Source organism: Canis aureus, chromosome 13 (genome assembly GCF_053574225.1).
Source record: "Canis aureus isolate CA01 chromosome 13, VMU_Caureus_v.1.0, whole genome shotgun sequence".
NCBI classification, from domain to species: domain Eukaryota; kingdom Metazoa; phylum Chordata; class Mammalia; order Carnivora; family Canidae; genus Canis; species Canis aureus.
Window position 1 is genome coordinate 51,003,872 of NC_135623.1, and position 18,491 is coordinate 51,022,362.

An 18,491-nucleotide genomic window follows, 5' to 3' on the forward strand; every position below is an offset into this window, starting at 1 on the left:
TTCGAGGTGGGGCCTTTGTGAGGTGATCAGTCATGAGGATGGAGCCCTCATGAATGGATTAGTGCCCCTATAAAAAGACCCCAGAGAGCTCCCATACAGCAAATATTTGAGCTCTTGGATTTTGGATTTGCAGCCTCCAGGTCTGTGAGAAGGAAATTTTTGTGGTTTATAAGCCACCCAGTCTGTGGAATTTTGTTTTAGCAGTCTGACCAGAGCAAGACAAGAGAGTGGAGTCATGCGGCCACAAGTCAAGGATTTTCCAGGGCCACCAGAAACTGGGAGAGGTAAGGAAAGAGGCTGCCCTTAGAGCCTTCAGATTTCGGGCTTCTGGGCTCCAGGCTATGAGGGAATCAATTTATGTTGTTTTATGCTACCAAGTTTGTGGTAATTCGTGGTGGATGGATGGATACAGCAATAAGAAGTGGTAGGAAGTGGATGGGACAGGTGTGAAAGGGGAACTTCATTGCTATAAGCTAGGTGGTTAGAGAAAACTATGCTTTCCTTACAAAGCAAGAGACAGGTGAGAGCCAGTACATGTACAGTTTGTTGAGTTGTAGTAAAGAAGATACAGAAGCTTTTAATTCAATGATTTCAGTTAATATAGTGTTGTCAATAAGAGCCATATAAGAAGTGTGCTAATTGTTCTTTTCTCCTTCCCGACATATTACACATGGTTTTCAGGGTAAATGACTTGTGTTTTTTTTTTTTTTTTTTTTTTGTCAGCAACTAAACTGCAAGCAACTGTTATATTTAATTTAGGCCCCCCCTTCCCTATTCCTGCCAAGCTGTTGTCTCTCCACATATCTGTGAAGCTCACAAAAACCAAGTTGATTCAATCATGCTAAAAGAAAACAAAAAGAAAAAAAGAAAAGAATATGAAGCTTTCAAAGTTACACGCCTAGCTTCTTTGCCTTGACTTGTAGTCCACCTGATTCTTTCTGGAGTGCTGACTGCACCCCTTGCAACCTCTTAGGGATTTGGTGACCTGATAGCCAACCTGACCTCTAGCTACCTCACCCATAGGTGCAGTCACAACACACATTTCCCTCTTTGTGCTCCCACAAAGTACTTAATATTTGGAAAATAAACAGTGAGGTCACTGACACAGGTGTGTAATGATGTCTTTGAACCCTGCAAGTCATTCCAAGGCTTGAAGACAAACACAAAAACATACTAGAAAAGGATTCACTTAATTCCACAAAAATCTCAATGATATGAAGAGCAAAGCTAGAAAGAAGCTCCATTATCTTTATCTCTTTCCATCTCCTTTCCCCAGCTTTGCCCCTGGATTGAAAATCATCTGACTATGTGTACCACTAACTTAATGGTATCAGGTTTTGAAAGCTACTTGGGATAATTTCAAGTATGATTTACATGAAGTGCTTTTTGCCCTTTCTTATGACAACTCTTGACCTTTCACAAATGCATAAAACACTGATTACTGATAAAAAAAAAATCTTTAGCATTTTTAATCTACCTGATAGACTCCAGACTTAAAAAGAAGAGTTTTCAAACTGGCATCTCAATGGGAAAGTGAGACATAATATAAGAAATATTTTTGTGGTCCTTGCTTTTCTGTGCAATAGCATTATGGCCAAATGTTCTCTTGCCTTTTTTTGTTAAAGAAGGGTTTCTTAACTTCAGCACTTCTGACATTTGGGACCAGATACTTCTTTATTTCGGGAGGCTGTGCAGTACATTGTAGGATGGCTAGCAACATCCTTCGATTCTACCCAGTAGGGACAGTAGGACCCACCCTCCAAGTGTGACAACCACTATGACTCCAGACATTGCCAATATCCTCTGGGGGACAAGATCGCTCCATATGAAAATCACTGCTGTAAAATTTTTGTCACATTTCTGTGTTCAACCCTCTTCCCCCAGATTTAATCAGCACCCAAGGCAAATAATAAAGAAAACCTCCTCTTAAGTTCTAGCTTAAGGCTCCCCCACATATTAATCACCATCTCAGGCTTGGTGCCTGGACAGGTCAGCCTAGGAGGCAGGAGACAGGCTGATTTGGGAACAGATCCCAAGTCAGCAAGAGATCCCACTGTTCCTCTCTTCCTTTGCCTTAGGTGTCTTGACAAAACAATGGTTGAATTAATCATTTCACTCACCCTTAGCTTTGAGCCCCACACCCAGGGACATGTCTATCCATCCAGGGTTTATTCTTTCCCATCATCTTCCCTCTTCACATATGTCATAAATCCTTTTAGAATCTCTTCTTAAGGGGCAGCCCCGGTGGCGCAGCAGTTTGGCGCCGCCTGCAGCCTGGGGTGTGATCCTGGAGACCCAGGATCGAGTCCCACATCGGGCTCCCTGCATGGAGCCTGCTTCTCCCTCTGCCTGTGTCTCTGCCCCTCTCTCTCTGTGCCTATGAATAAATAAATAAAATCCTTAAAAAAAAAATAAGCTTCACACAGTGAAGTCCAGAGAATTGTTATATTAAAAAAAAAAAAAAGAATCTCTTCTTAAAATAATAAAGTAAAGTGAGTACCCTATTCTGCTATTCCAAGAAAAAAACTAGCCCATGGAAAAAGATGAGGGACAAGTTAACAGTAGGTTATGCCTGGGAGGTGGGTGGGTGGTAGGTGATTGCTTATTGCAATGCCCATTTGTATCTTGTAATTTTTCTATGCTAACTACAAATATTTTGTCATTTACTTAAATTTAAAAAAAATTAAAAAGTAACTACATATGCCCATAAAAAGATGATTATTTCCTTTTTGGAAGCATTTAGAACACTGTGTATGCCTGGTAGCTTCAAGGAAGAGTGGGTTTGCAAATCGAATAAGTCCTATTCAAACTCTGCTTGGCGGCCAAAGGGACAAAAGCAATGAGAATATAACAATCCTGTCTTTTCTACTTTTGCAAATACAGTACACAAAAGTAATTATCAATTAGCATTATTACATTCATCATTTGGTCATTCCACCATTTTAAAAATGTCTACTTTATTCTATGTACTGTGATAGAAGATACGTGGGATACAGATGCAAATAAGACATGGCTCTTGCCCTCAAGCACTTTATATCTAAACAAATGATCAGACAAGTATAAACAGCCCTCTAATAAAAGAGGTAAAATTAAAATATGGAGTGGGAAGAGGAGTCCAGGAAGATTGGGAACCAAAGCACAAAGGTGGAATTGTACTCTACCTGGGGTGTTCAGGGAATATGTTGTCTGGTTTGGCTGGAAGGCCAGAATTGAGAGGTGGAATCTTGAGTAAGCGAGACTCAGAGGGTGTAAACATAAAAGCAACCCTACTGTCTTCCACTGTCTCTTTAAACCTGCCCTGTAGGAAGAGTTCCTCTCCTGTCCCTGGGTGAAAACTCAGGCAGGCCCATAACCTGATAATTCTTATATAATACAAAGTGTGATGGTCCTTTAAACAGCAAAATAGTCTTGATTCAGAATCCAGAAGGTCCGATCCACGTGTTAGTCCACCAGTTTCCCCTCCTGGGAGGGTGAGTCTTGGGCCCTCCCTGGAAGGGTCTACAGGTAGCCTTTTTTTTTTTTGGGGGGGGGGAGGAATTGGCTCCTTCTCCCTCTCTTGTTGCCTTCTCCCCAGCACACCAGCTGTCTTTTCAGACCCTAGGAAAGAGTGAGAGGAGCAGGGGGACACGGAGGGAAGGAGAGAGGATGGAAAGCTCTTGGCTATCCCATTTTAGAATGTTTTTACACTGTGTAGGCCAGCTGGCATTTCTCTCATGGGATTCAGGCATGGGGTCTTCAGAGACCTTTACCTTCAAGGTGATCTTTCCTCTCAAGTTCCCTTTATGTGGCTGAACTCCCTCTTGCCTGTGGTCCCTTATTCCCTCCACTGCCCTAGGAATCCACCTGTCGGCTTCCGTTCCCCTTTGTCATTGTGCAGCCCCCAATTGTCTAGGTGGCCCCACTGGAAGGCATTTAAGACCATCCCCATGCCAGCCCTCCTGTGGGAAAATGGCCTACACTGGGGCCACGGCTGACTGGTGCCTCTGTACCTGATTAGGACAGACCCAGCAGGTTCAGGCCCCCCGCCCAGCAAAGCAGCGTCTCTGGCACATGCAGTCCTCAAAGCAGCTTGCCATTTCCCATCTTCTAGATTTCCCAGGCAGACAGGGGACATCAGTGCACTAGGCTCCCCACCTGAGGAAAACACATGACAAACAACCCAGGGGCTGTCCCTTCAGCTGTGCTCTCTAGATCTAGGGTGAGGCCAGTAGCCCTTCCCTCATCCCCACCACCCTGCAGTAGGGGGCTCATGGAGGGCTCACAGCACTGTTGTCTCTAAGATCCCCTCATCCCCATCTTCAATGGCCTCTCAGTTCTATCCTCTCAGGTCCAGTGGTCCAAGAGTTGTGTGTGGGGTCAAGTTTATCACTTTAGTCATTTTTAAGTGTGCAGCTCAGTGACATTAAGTACATTCACATTGTTGTGCCATCACCACCATCCACCTCCAGAATTTTTCATCTTCTCCACTGAAGCTCTACCCATTAAACACTAACTCCCCATTGCCCCCTTCTCACAAAGGTAACCACCTCTCTACTTCCTGCCTCTGGGACAAAAGTTTCCTTCCTTCCTCCCTCCTGCCCTCCCTTTCTTCCCCTTCCTCCCCTACTTCCTTCCTTCTTTCCTTCTTCCCTTCCTCCTTCCTGTTCTTCCCCCCCCCCTCTCCCTTCATTCCCTCCCTCTCCTTTCATTCCCTCCCCTCCCCTGCAGCCCCTCCTTTACTTTCTTTCCCTCTCCCCCCTTCTCCCTCCCTCCCTTCCTTTAAAATTCCTCATGCTAGAACCTTGCTGCTGAAGCCAAATCCTCTATTGAACAATCATTTAACAAAGGGAGTCATATTATATTCCAGAGAAATATAACTGGGTAAGTAGGTAAGGGCAGAATGTGGAATCTTAGGTGGGGGCCCGGAAGCCTCTACAGAATGGGGGCCAGCAAGGAGCCAGCCTTTGGGAGGTTTGCACAGGGGAGGAGCACGATCAGATTGCACTTCAGAAGGCCAACCTGGCAGTGGCACTTGGAAGGCCTGGGAGGAAGTGGAAATGGGGGCAGTTGTTAGGAGCTTACGGTGGTAATCCAAGCAAGGAGACGATGAGGGCCTGAACTAAAGGTCACAGGGATAGAAAAGATTCACAGGATATTCTAGAGGTTGAATGGGGAGGAACTGGAGGAGACTGCTAGAAGTCTGAATAAAGAATGAAGAGACAAATGTGAAAGAAATTACAAAGAAAGTTTGTACATAGCCTGAGGCAGTGTGATTAAAGAAATATTTCTATGACCTTTAAGCCTTGAGATTTGGGAGAAGCTATCAATGGGAGTAGGAAAATAGAAAAGTTGGGCTGTGGGGAAATACGGGGGGAAATTTTCAGTTCTGTTTTGGCTAAGTACTTAAGATTCCTGCAGGAAGTGGAAGTCGGGGATGTCTGTGGGCAGTAAGAGGGGGAATCAGCAGTGACACACACACCGGAAGTCATCTGACTCCAGAGGACTTGGTAAGATCCAAGGGAAGGTGAGTAGAGAGCAGTGGATGGGGTGGAACTGTTACCCCTACCCTTAGACCGGAGGAAGAAAGAGGGAGGAAAAGAGGAGGAAAGGGAGTGGCCCAGCATGGTGTACATGGAAGTCCAAAGAGGAGAGAGACAGACTGATACTTCATGAGAGCCTCCTGCTTCAGCCTCTAGGACTGTTGGAGGCTCACTGCATTCCTGCCCTTGGGTTCCTGCAAGTTCCCTTTATGTGGCTGAACTCCCTCGTGCCTGTGGTCCCTTATTGCCTCTACTGCCCTAGGAATCCGCTTGTTGGTTTCCATTCCCCTTTGTCATTGTGCAGCCCCCAATTGTCCAGGCGGCCCCACTGGAAGGCATTTAAGACCATCCCCATGCCAGCCCTCCTGTGGGAAAATGCCTACACTGGGGCCTACATGATTCCTTCCCTTAGTTCCTGTCCCCTGTAAAGCCCCAGCCCCACCTCCCTGCATCATCTCTCAGCACACCTCTATGTGCCATTGTGCTCTTTCAATACTGCAAATACTCCAGTTCCTGAACATGACATGCTGTTTTTCACCCTATTCCCTTCTAAAACACCCGATAACATCCTTTTCAGATTTCAAAAGTACACTTGACCCTTGAACAATGTGAGGGTCAGGGGTGGTGACCCCTCCTCCCCCATCACAGTTGAAAATTCACACATAACTTTTGACTCCCCTAAAACTTAACTAGAACAGCCTACTACTGACTAGAAACCTGACTGATAGCATAAACATCCGATATTTTAGATGTCATATATATCATAAACAGTATTCTTACAATAAAGTAAGCCAGAGAAAAGAAAATGTCAAAAAATCATAAGGAAAAGACATTTAAGGCGACTGTACTATATTTATCGAAAAAATTCCACGTATACGTGGACCTGTACAGAAGTGGACATGCACATGCCAGTCCATGTTGTTCAAGGGTCATCTGTATTCAGGTGTCCCCTCTGTGTGCAGCATTCCTTTATCCCCCCCGTCCAGTGATCCTCTCTCTCCCTGCTCTATCCTACATCTAGATCGGATGGCCTCTGCAAATCCCATGGCATGTTACTACTATCATTCAGGCATGTATTTCCCCTCTGCACTGAACTCAGGGATGAGTGAGATTCTTTTTTTTTTTAAGATTTTATTTATGTATTCATGAGACACACACACACACACACACACACACACACACACGAGAGGCAGAGACACAGGCAGAGGGAGAAGCAGGCTCCATGCAGGGAGCCCCATGTGGGACTCAATCCTGGGACTCCAGGATCACGCCCTGAGCTGAAGGCAGATGCTCAACCACTGAGCCCACCCAGGCATCCTGCTGAGTGAGATTCTTATTCATCTTTCATTCTCAAGATGTCGCACAGGGCCTGGCACATTAGATATGCTTACTGTATATCTGTCACACATGTCACCTAAAGCACGCGTGTGATGCTATTCTCTGTCTCTTGACTCCTCAATCTGCCATTGATGTTATGAACTCACACATGCTATGAACTTAAAAACAAAATATGAAAAGATGAATCACTGGCAATGGCACTGAAAGAGACAATGAAAACTGACCCTTCTCTCTCTGGGTGGCTCATGACCATGATCCTGAGCTAGCATTTTAGAGTAACAAGAAGCTTAAAAGAATGTGTGTAGAAGCAATGCCAACTATACCACGTGGAAACAGTATGCTTTTTAGAGTGATGTTCGTATCAATTAGATAAATTAAAAATCTTTCATCTCCAACTAGCCATCCTCAAAGAGACAGGGTTCTCATTGGTTATAAAAACACCGTCCAGGTATGAAACCGGATTCCTGTAGACAGTGGGTTTATTACTAACACTCTGTGAACAACAGCGCAGGTCAAGAGGACCAGGTGAAGTGACATGAACAACCAGGAACAAGAAATGAGATCACACGGTGGCATCCTATCGCAGGGCCTGCACCCGCTGGCATCTGATAAAGGCAGTCGCTTTCTGCCTATGCTTTCTCTTGCTTGACTTTGCCCTTGCCAAAATCAAAATGGAATGAAGAGTTGGACTGGGTTTCCTTGGCCGCTCAGGGAAAGATGGAGCCCCAGGCCTCCCCAAGCAGAGACAAGGATGGAGGGAGAAATGGAAATGTTATTCCACAGAAGTGGAAGCGAGACAGCCCTGGCCGGGCAGTCACTCCCTTGCCGTGTGATGGCAGTTGGGTCCTCAGTGAAGGAGAGAGAAACCTAGCTGTTCTTCCTATGGTAATTATGAACCCGAGTCTTACAGGCTGTATGGAATTCTTCCTTTCCTCTTTTATAGCCTACCCTGTCTCTCTGAAGGAGTGATCACACGGGACACAAGCACACGCATCCTGATACAATTTTCCATTCTTTAGGGGACTGGATTGGTATAGGCTTCTCCACGGGAAGTTGTATCTTTAAGTCTCATTTTTTCCACGGCGTGGCCCTTGGCTCATCTCCACAATGCCTAGAGTGCAGTGGGCCTCAGTGGGGAGAAGCTCCCCGTTCCTGCTCTGAGGAATGAATTCTGAGGCTGTGGCTTTTCCATGGGTGCAGCCACACCCCAGAGAGAGGCAATACAGGCTCTGACCAGTTTTCTCCCTATGGACACGTTGGTCATCTGCTCCTAGGGAAAATGAGAGTAAATCCTCTCTGTGAAACAAAGCAGTGGTGCAGCAGATTTTTCCCTGGTTCTTCTAATATAATATATAAGAATTTTCAAGAAATTTCTAATAATATATAAGAATTTTCAGCAGATTTTCCCCTGGTTCTTCTAATAATATATAAGAATTTTCAGAATTTTAAGTATTTTCCAACAGGAGAGCCCTACAACCTCCGGTAGACACACACACACACACACACACACACACTTTTGATTTCTAAAACAACCTCAAATATGTTTTATCAGAATTGGCCTTTTGAATTGCCAAAATTGAGAGTTACCAGTGTTTCCCCTCTGTATCAGTATACTGCCTGGCCAATCAGGAAGGAGAATTCACAAGCCTCTGAAGATTTAGCTATGCACACTAGTGAATTATTAGACAGAGGTAAGCAGGGGATCAACTTAGAATCAAGTTTTTAAAAACTACAATGAGTAGCACCAGGTGTTCTATCTGAATCTGCAAGGAATAAATATGCCCTAAAAAAATAGAACTTGAACTTTAAAGGTAATAAAGAGTTAGTAAGCCCTGGAAGTTCTTTCAGGGGTCCAAAAAACATTAATTTCCATCAGAGCAAAACACTTGAAGCTTTATCCTTCAGTCGATTTTTAAACTTGCCTTCACATCCTCCATACCAGCAAGCAATGCAACGGGTCCTTGTCTGAGATAGCTCAGCTGGGCATTTGCTGGTGTTCTCGGATTGGCCACAAAACCAGGCCCAAGGCTGCAGCACAAGTTTTGGAATCGATTCTGGGTATGATGTTGCCTAGTGTTAGATGACAGAGGAGGCTCACGTGACGAAAAAGAGGTCCCTCCATGGCCACGCAGATGATCACAAGTCAGAATATGTCCATCACACCAAAAAAATTCTGCATTCAATTTCACTTGTGTCCAATCACAATCAAGAATGAAGATCCTTCAATGGGGGCTCCAGGAGATCAGCTTCTCCAAGCAGCAGATGATATGGAGTGGCTCCATCATTATCTGTTGACCTCTGAGTGTCCCGGTGTTAATGTAAAACCTCTCACAATCATCTTGTTTTCTTTTCATTTGATGATTTCACTAGAAATTAGCTAAAGAGGCACATTTAAACTGTATGTCTGCCATTTGGTAACATTCCAAATGATCTCATTTTTTAAAAATTAACCTATTTTTCATCTAATATCCAGAATATACTTTGCTATCTCACATGAAAGAAAGAAAGAAAGAAAGAAAGAAAGAAAGAAAGAAAGAAAGAAAGAAAGAAAAAGGGTCAATTAAAGTATCTGTTCTAACTTTAAATCTATTTAACATTATTATCCTTTGCCATTTAATAAATCTAAGCCCTGTCCACCTCATCTGCTGTGATTAATAGGCCTTTATATAACCTTCTATGAACCTGAATGCTGGTTGGGGATGGGGGTGGGGGTGGGACAGGGTGCATACTTAGGTTTTAAACAGACTCCCTGAAAGATTCAGTAAAATTCCTGCTGACATGAAAATAACCAAAAAGCAAGGTCCATCTCTGTCAAGTTATCACTTGGCCACTGCTTTGTGCACAAAGAGGAGGGAGAAGGACCAAAATACCCAAAGAAAGGAATGAGCAAGGGAAGAGTTTAATTTTTAATAGCTGAGAGTTTTACTAAACTTTTAAGTATTTTCCATTAAAAGATGGTCACAGGGCATAAGTATATAGCAGACAAGTTTAAAGTGTTTTCCTTGGGTGGTGCTAAATATTACTGAATCATGCCCCAAGGCTATCTCTGTTGAGAAGCCTGGACTATTTCTCTTCCACTGGTTGATGTTTTCAGCAGGCAGGGAAGGGCTGATCAGCATGGTGCACAGAGCAGGACCACACATACCAGAAGACACTGACCCAGGCACTAACCAACTAGAGTGAGGGAGTGAGGTATGGGTAGCGATAGATGAGGTGGGAAGAGAATGCAGGACCTGTGCAAGAGAAGGCACTGTTTTAGTCCCCATTATGCCCCTAGGACCTAAAGCAGAACTTAGAAAATAGCAGGAGCTCAATAAATATTTGTCGAATAAATGAGTAAGTGAAAGCAAACAAACAAAAATAAGGACATAAAGAAATATAAAGAGGAGAACTGAAGTATAGAGTTCATTTAAAGCCCAAGAAATCTTTACATACTTGTGCCAGAAATAAAATCCCTCATAGCCAATGATAAAGGAGCTTTTGTTTTTGATAGAGCACTGTCCCTAGTACCATGCTTGTGGGAATCCTTAGATGGGGTGGAGGGCTGGGGGGGAACCATCTGATGGTGCAGAATGGTCCCTCTGGACTCTTAATTCCCCTTGGTTCTTGAAGGCATGGGTGCATGAGTATCTTCACAATGTATTCTGGCTGTGTTTCAACCTTCTTTTCCAAATGTTTTTTAAATCAAAGCTCCTTACAAGTAGCAATAAATGACTCATTTTAATTTCCCTTCCTTTCTCTGTTCCCGTGTCCTCTCCAGCGCAGGTGCTGAAGAGCAACAAAACAGCTAACTGGGGGCAGAAAGGGGTGGGGAGGTAGGGAAGTGGCGGGGAGGGGGAGGAGGAGGAAGGGGAAGGTAGTCCCAAAACTGAGAATGAGGCCCTAACGCGTGAACACTCACTGTCACACACAGGATGAAGACTTTTAGCTCTGGGTGTCACCAGGAAAGCTGAGAAAGAATCATATAGGAAGAGCTTTCTAACATATACAATGTGTTAGGAGAACATATTTTAAACAGCGTTAAAATAGGATCAACAGGGCGCAAAGGCTTCAGTACAAGTAATTGAAAGGAGACCACCATCTGTCTCGGTTAAATCATCCTCCTACTCCCCAGTTTTCTCCTTTATTTTCCACAGCTCTTTAAAACAAAGTGGAGGAAAAAAGGTATTATATACATATTACCCAATATGTGAACCAAATAAGCACTGATGAATTCCAAGTGAAGACTAAGACCAATATTCAAATGTGCACAGTGAGGCATGATGCTTTCACCCTCAAAATAAGTCCCACAAATCACTGCAATCTCACCTTTCATTCTCAATGCTTAGGCTCTGCAGAGAGCCTATCTCCCTCTCAACCAGAGGGGCTATGAAGATACCTCTGGCTACATACATGTGGACCACAGGAAGCCTCCAGTCAGGCTGTCTCTGTGAATTTCCCCCACTCCAAAACACTACGAAGGATTTCTGGTAGCAACAGTAGGGAACTGTGGTCTATGTTTAGGTAGGTTTATGGAGGTGAGTATGGTAGTACAGGAAGTAAGGAAATGAGCTCATAATTCATTCTTTAAACAATGATCCTCAGCACCTGATTTTTGCCCTAAAATGAAATGTGGTGGGTCACAAATATATTCTATCACTCCTCCCCATTTCTCCAGCTGTGGAGATAAGTGATCCAGGCATATGGCAAGTCACAGGAAACCAGGAAATGTGCTTGAATCCAGCTGCTATCCTAAATTTAGAAAATAAGAAGTAAAGCACCTTACAGCACAAACTCAGGATGGCTTAGATTTGGGAAAAATAGATACATGGGTGGCATATATAGAATCATGAGGAGGGAAGACCAAGATCCCTTCAGAAAGAATGCTACTGGTCCTCACATTTGGATAAAGCAAAAATGCCACTTTTCAATCCTTTGTTTTCATGTAAGAATAATAGAAGCAGTAAGGGAGAAATAGAAACAAGCAAAGCCTGAAGTGAGTAGAAGGAAGGAAATAATAAAGATTAAGGCAGAAATAAATGAAATAGAGACTAAAAAGAACAATAGAACAGATAAATGAAACCTGAAGCTGGTTCTTTGAATGAAAAGATCAACAAAATTGACAAACTTTTAGCTAGACTCACCAAGAAAGAAAGAGGACTCAAATGAAATCAGAAATGAAAGAAAAATAATAATTATCACCACAAAAAATACGGAGGATTATAAAAGATTATCATGAAAAATTATATGCCAAAAATTGGATAACCTAAAAGAAATGGATACATTCCTAGAAACCTTCTAAAACTGGATAGGAAGAAATAGAAAATTTGAACAGACTGATTACTAGTAATGAAATTGAATCAGTAATCAAAAAACTTCCAACAAACAAAAGTCCAGGACAAGATGGTTTTACAGGTGAATTCTACCAAACATTTAAAGAAGAGTTAATACTTATTGTTCTCAAACTATTCTAAAATACAGAAGAAGAAGGAGGCAAGAGTGCACAATGGGAAAAAGTCTCTTCAATAAATGGTGCTGGGAAAAATGGACAGCTACATGCAAAAGAATGAAACTGAACCTTTTTTTTTTTTTTACACTATACACAAAAATAAACTCAAAATGGATTAAAGACCTAAAGATGAGATCTGAAACCATAAAACTCCTCGAAGAAAACACAGGCAGTAATTTCTTTAACATTGGCCATAGAAACATTTTTCTAGATATGTCTGCTGAAGCACGTCTGCTGAAACAAGGGCAACAAAAGCAAAAGTAAACTACTGGGACTACATCATAATAAAAAGTTTTTGCACAGGGAAGGAAACATCAACAAAACAAAAAGGCAACCTACTGAATGGGAGAAGATATTTGCAAATGATATATCCATAAGGGGTTACTATCTAAAATATATAAAGAACTTACACAACTCAACACCAAGAAAGTTAATAATCCAATAAAAATGTGCAAATGACACAAACATTTTTCCAAAGAAGACATACAGATGGCCAACAGATACATGAAAAGATGCTCAACATCACTACTCATCAGGGAAATGCAAATCAAAACCACAATGAGATATTACCTTCTGTCAAAATGGCTAAAATCAACAATACAAGAAACAACAGATGTTGGTGAGGATTGGGAGAAAAAGGAACCCTCTCCCCACTGTTGGTGGGAATGCAAATTGCTGCAGCCACTGGAAAACAGTATGGAGGTTCCTCAGAAGATTAAAACCTGAATTACCATATGATGCAGTAATTCCACTACTAAGTATTTACCCAAAGAAAATGAAAACATTAATTCAAAAATATATATGCACCCCTGTTATTTACAATTGCTCAGATATGGAAGCAATCCAATTGTTCATTCGTAAATGAACAGATAAAGATGCGATGTGTGTACATACACACACAGTAGAATATTACTCAGCCATGAAAAAGAATGAGATCTTGCCATTTGTAACAACACGGATGAACCTAAAGGCTATCACGTAAGTCAGTAAGTGAAAGACAAATATCATATGGTTTTACTAATTTGTGGAATTCAAGAAAAAAACATAAACAGGAAAAAAGACAAACAAAAAACCAGACTCTTAAATACAGAGAACAGACTGGTGCTTGCCAGAGAGGAGGTAGGTGGGAGGATGGGTAAAACAGATAATGGAGATTAAGAGTACACTTATCTTGATGAGCACTGAATAATGTATAGAATTGCTGAATCATTAAATTGTACACCTAAAACTAAGAGAACACTACAACTTTTAAAATTTAGAAAAAACAAAAAAACAGAAGCCATAAAGGAGAAATCGTTCACTTCATGAAAGTTTCCCATTCTTGGGCCATTATGGACATCCCCTACTCCACGGAAACAGATCCCATCGCTCTCAGATTGTGGGTGTCTTCTGGTACTCGGTGCACTGAGTGGCCCAGGCACTGCCACTCACTTGAGCCTTGGGCAATGTGGCCACTCAGCAGTGGTTAGGCCACCTGGCAGTGGAGAAAGGATTCCTTTCTTCAGGGGTAGATCGGTGATACCAGTTTGTATGAAGAGGAGCACGGAATCCATGGGGTTTAATTATACATGTGAACGTACCCCTTCCTTGATGTGCATAAGTCGAAGGTGAAAGGTTAATATGGCAATGAAGAGAAAAGCTGTGGAATGAGAACATTTTAGATATTTTGTTGAGGGAAATAATGGTCACGCTCTTCCTCACAAGACTATAACTGTGGTAACAACATATAGCCAAAAAGGCTGGGGTAAGAACCACAAAAAGCTAGAGCAGTAGAGGAGATCCTAATGCAGTGATAGGATACACAGCTTCCACCTAGCAGGGGCATTTGTCCTCTGTGTGAAAAATGGAAGAGAATGTTTTCACTGGTGACTCAAATATTTACATCCACACTGCAACTGGATCCCTCAGAAAATAAAGCTTCTTCTTAGAGTTATCACCATTGAATAGTATCTATTAGTGGTTTCTCAATACAAACTGCGCTACAGTTTGTGCCCTGGATAACATCTGTAGTCATTTATGCAGGGAAACAGAAAACAACAGAGGAATCAGGAGGGCACACTATCCAACTGCAAGCACATTTTCTAGGTGTCATTCTCCATTCTTTGCTCAGTATTACAAAGGAAGATCTGGAACACCTCCACGTCATCCTACCCTGTCTGTACCCCTCCCCACCCTATAGCCCCACCCTCAACCTTTGCAGCAGTGATCAAACCCCTCCCTCCCCCAGATTGGCCAAACAGAAAAGGAATCTTTCATGAAGGTGGAGCCTATGAAATTCCTTTCAGAGTTCTTGCCTGGTTTCTGGAAACACACGCCAATACAAATTTTCGTGGCTACATTAATATATGCAGCTATGCATTAGGGAGATGATAATAAAACAAGAACCCTTTTGAGTGCAGTCTTTCTGAGTCCCAGGCCGCGTGTGGGAGGCGGAGGAAGCCAGGTCAAGAAAGCAAAAGGGTGACCAGTGGGGTGAAGGCTCTAGGGGGAAAAGGAGGTGCAGAGGCACTGGCCCTGGGGGCAACAGCCAGAAGAGTTCCCACAGGAGGTGGGGAGCAGCATCAGCTATTCAGGTGTGTGCCTCCAAGATTTGTAAGCTGTGTGTGAAATTCTGAAAGGAGTAGAAGGGTACCTACTAGTCAAAGAGGGAGGGTAATACCAGTTAATGGTGGGAGAATCTGTTCCAAACAAGTTCCCTCTTCTTGCTGGGAAAAGCTGCACAGAGCTCAGCGCTAGCTCAAAAGGCAGGTCAATAAACCACTGTATTTCTGTTGAGTTTAACAAGATCTAGACCTTCAAGAAAAGGATTCTCTTTGGTATATAAGCATGTCACATTTTTTATCTTATTAAAGTGATCTAGTCCCTGTTTGTATAAGACATAGTTTTCACACTGAAAATACCTTCAATTCTCACTAAGTTTTCAAGTCCTAAAAGAAGAGTCTAATTCTTTAAGATTTAACTCAGGGCACCTGGGTGGCTCAGACAGTTAAGTGTCCACCTTGGGCTTGGGTCATGATCTCAGATCCTGGGATCGAGCCCCATGTTGGGCTCCCTGCTCAACGAGGAATCTGCTTCTCCCTCTCCTCTCCCACTGCTCATGCTCTCGTTCTCTCTCTCAAATAAATAAAAAAGTCTTAAAAAGAAAAGATTTAACTTCCTTAATTATGGGTTTTCTGTGTATATGTGTATACATGCATATACATATTCACATATATATACATACACAAGCATATCCCAAGAGTTGCTTATGATGTATATGGCATGAGGAAAGTGATCTGGCCATTAGCTGTAAACCCATTACTCACATTCATTATAAGTCATTTAAAAAGTTGACATATGGGACACGTGGGTGGCTCAGTCAGTGAGGCATCTGATTCTGGATTTCGGCTTAGGTCATAATCTCAGGGTCGTGAGATCAAGCCACGTCAGGCTCTGTGCTCAGCAGGGAGTCTGTTTCAGATTCTTTCTCTCCCTCTGCCCCTCCCCCTACTCCCTCTCTCACTCTCTCTAAAATAAATAAAGAAATCTTAAAAAAAAAAAGAATTGACATACAAATATTCTTTGCCATCAGGTGAACTACAGAATGCTATTGCAAAAATATAGAAATCAGGTAAATTCCACTATGAGGTCTGTATTCAATAAATTAGTTTTCATAGGCTTTATATCTGAAACTTAAATGCTGCCCTCATTTAAGTAAAGACACTATTTCATTTTAATATTAAACAAGTCTCCACTTTGACTTAAGTTTTGGAATCAAGGAAAATGTGATGGTGCTCACAAGCAACAAAAGAAAGGAGAGGTAAACTGGACTACAACATCAAAATTAAAATATTTTGTGCTACAAATCATATTATTAAGAAAATGAAAAGACAATTAGCAGAATAGGAGAAAGTATTTGCAAATCATACATCTGCTAAGAGGCTTCTATTCGAATATCTAAGAAACTTTCACAACTCAAAAATAAAAGGACAAATAACTTAAAAAGCAGGAAAAGGACTTGAATAGACATTTCTCCAAAGAAGATACACCAATGTCTGATAAGCACATGAAAATATACTCAACATCTTAAGTCATCAGGGAAAAGCAAATCAAAACCACAGTGAAATACTAGTTCATACCCACTATGATGGTTATAAAAAAAAAAAAAAAAGACAGACAATAATAAGTTTTGGCAAGTATGTGGAAAAATTAGAACTCTCATACATTGCTGGTGGGGATGTAAAATGGTGCATCTGCTTTGGCAAACAGCTTAGCATTTCCTCAAAATGTTAACCATAGAGTTACCATTTGATTCAGCAGTTCCACTCCTAGGTATATACCTAAGAGAAACTAAACATATGCCCACAAGAAAAATTTGTACATGAATGTTCATAGCAGTCAAAAATTGGGCAACAACCAAATGTTAATCAGCAGATGACTCAATAAACAAAATGTGGTATGTGTCCATTTTATGCCATATATAAAATCAACATTACAGTATTGGCATATTTATTCCAATAATATTCGATGGAATATTATTCAGCCATAAAAAGGAATGAAGTACGATAATCAGATGAACAACACAGATGAACTTTAAGAACATTATGCTAAGTGAAAGAAGTCAGTTACAAAAGACCATATATTGTATGCTTTCATTCATATGAAATGTACAGAACAGTCAAATCTATATAGAGAAATAGCAGATTAGTGGTTACCTAGGGTTGGGGGTGACATGGGGATGGGTAAGGAATGACTGCTAATGGGTATGGAGTTCTTTTTGGGGTGATGAAAATGTTCCATAACTAGATACGGCAATGGCTGCATAATTCTATGAATATATTAAAAACTACTGAACTGTATACTTCAAATTGGTAAATTTTATGGCATTGAATTATCTCTCAATAAAGATGTTTTTAAAAATGAAATAGTGCTTAAAAATCAGTCTAGAAGTCCCCTCAAAAACGTATAACAGTGTGAAATGAATAAATTCTTAGAAAAGTAGTAGACCACTGGATTCAATCAATTCAATTTCTCCAGGTGCTCAAAAAAGTTGAAGTGAAAAAAAGAACTTCTCATTTCAGGCTGAGTAGGCTACGCCACTTGACATTTTTATGCCCTCAGATTCTTCGGTACCCTGTACTTGACAGTGTGATAAATAGACAATATTAATAAAAGAAATAAAGTGCTTTTCAACTGACTTCAAAATTATTCTTTACATCTTCTCCACTACTTTGCTGATATGTCCACCTGTTTGCTTTTGGACTGAACTCTACTTTCGGCCTGATGTGAGCAAGTAGAACCACCATGAACTAGGTGCGATGAGGCCTTCCATGTTCTTTCCACCACTTAATTAGGTAACTTATAGGTCTGAGGGAGGCAAATGTAACCTGACATTAATATAAAACTGAATCATCTACTTTCCATCCTTGTAGATTATTATAGAAGCCATCCTGTTCATCAAGTTTGATGGACTACAATTTTCCAAAGGAGAAATCCTAAATAGAACAGTGAATAGTTTTTGCTCTGAAAAACTGTTTAGCTAAAATCTCTTGCTTATCTTGAGGAATTCTTTAGAATACGACAGTTTCTGACAGGGTCTTTGATTTGCAGGGGAGGGAGATAGGAGGAGCTTTTTCTTCTTAAAAACTAAACAAACAAGACAAAAGCCAACATCGCCCATGAACAATCATGAAATTTAACAACAAAGAACACCGGAAAAAAAAGCAGTATTAATCTGAGGCTCACAACCAACACTATCTTGATTAGGTGCATGTTCCCTTCCAAAAAAAGTTTCCCAGATACCATTATTGCATAATAAGTGAAAAAGAATCTCTACTGAAGAGATGCTCTTCTTAAAAGTAAAATGTACATTTGATAGACTGTTGTTTTCTGTCAGCTTTAGTCTAAGGCAATCTTCTCAGATGGGCAAAACTTATTTCTTTAATTAACCATTTCCTTGGCACGGTGCTTCTCAAAACTTAGCTGTCAGCATCACATGGAGGGCTGGCAAAAACACAGACAGCTGGGCCTCCAACCTCAAGAGTTTCAATGAGGTCCAGAGTAGAGTTCAAGAATTTGCATTTCTCCCCCACCCATGCTGATTCGGCCAGTCTGAGGACTGAGGACCATACTTTTTTTTTTTTTTTTCTGGGGACCATACTTTGAGA

At 41.6% G+C, this 18,491-nt stretch overlaps 1 protein-coding gene and 1 long non-coding RNA gene across 13 annotated transcripts in view; one reads left to right on the forward strand and one right to left on the reverse strand.

The window, feature by feature from the left end:
* The window catches only part of ZNF827 (zinc finger protein 827), a 168,936-nt gene that overhangs the window by 79,235 nt on the left and 71,210 nt on the right, over positions 1–18,491 (reverse strand). The gene's annotated exons all lie outside the window — the stretch shown is intronic.
* The window catches only part of LOC144282493 (uncharacterized), a 31,100-nt gene continuing 12,651 nt past the window's right edge, over positions 43–18,491 (forward strand). For both annotated transcript variants that reach the window (XR_013350929.1, XR_013350930.1), the window contains exon 1: positions 43–284. This is a non-coding gene — a long non-coding RNA (uncharacterized LOC144282493). The remainder of the gene's footprint in view (positions 285–18,491) is intronic.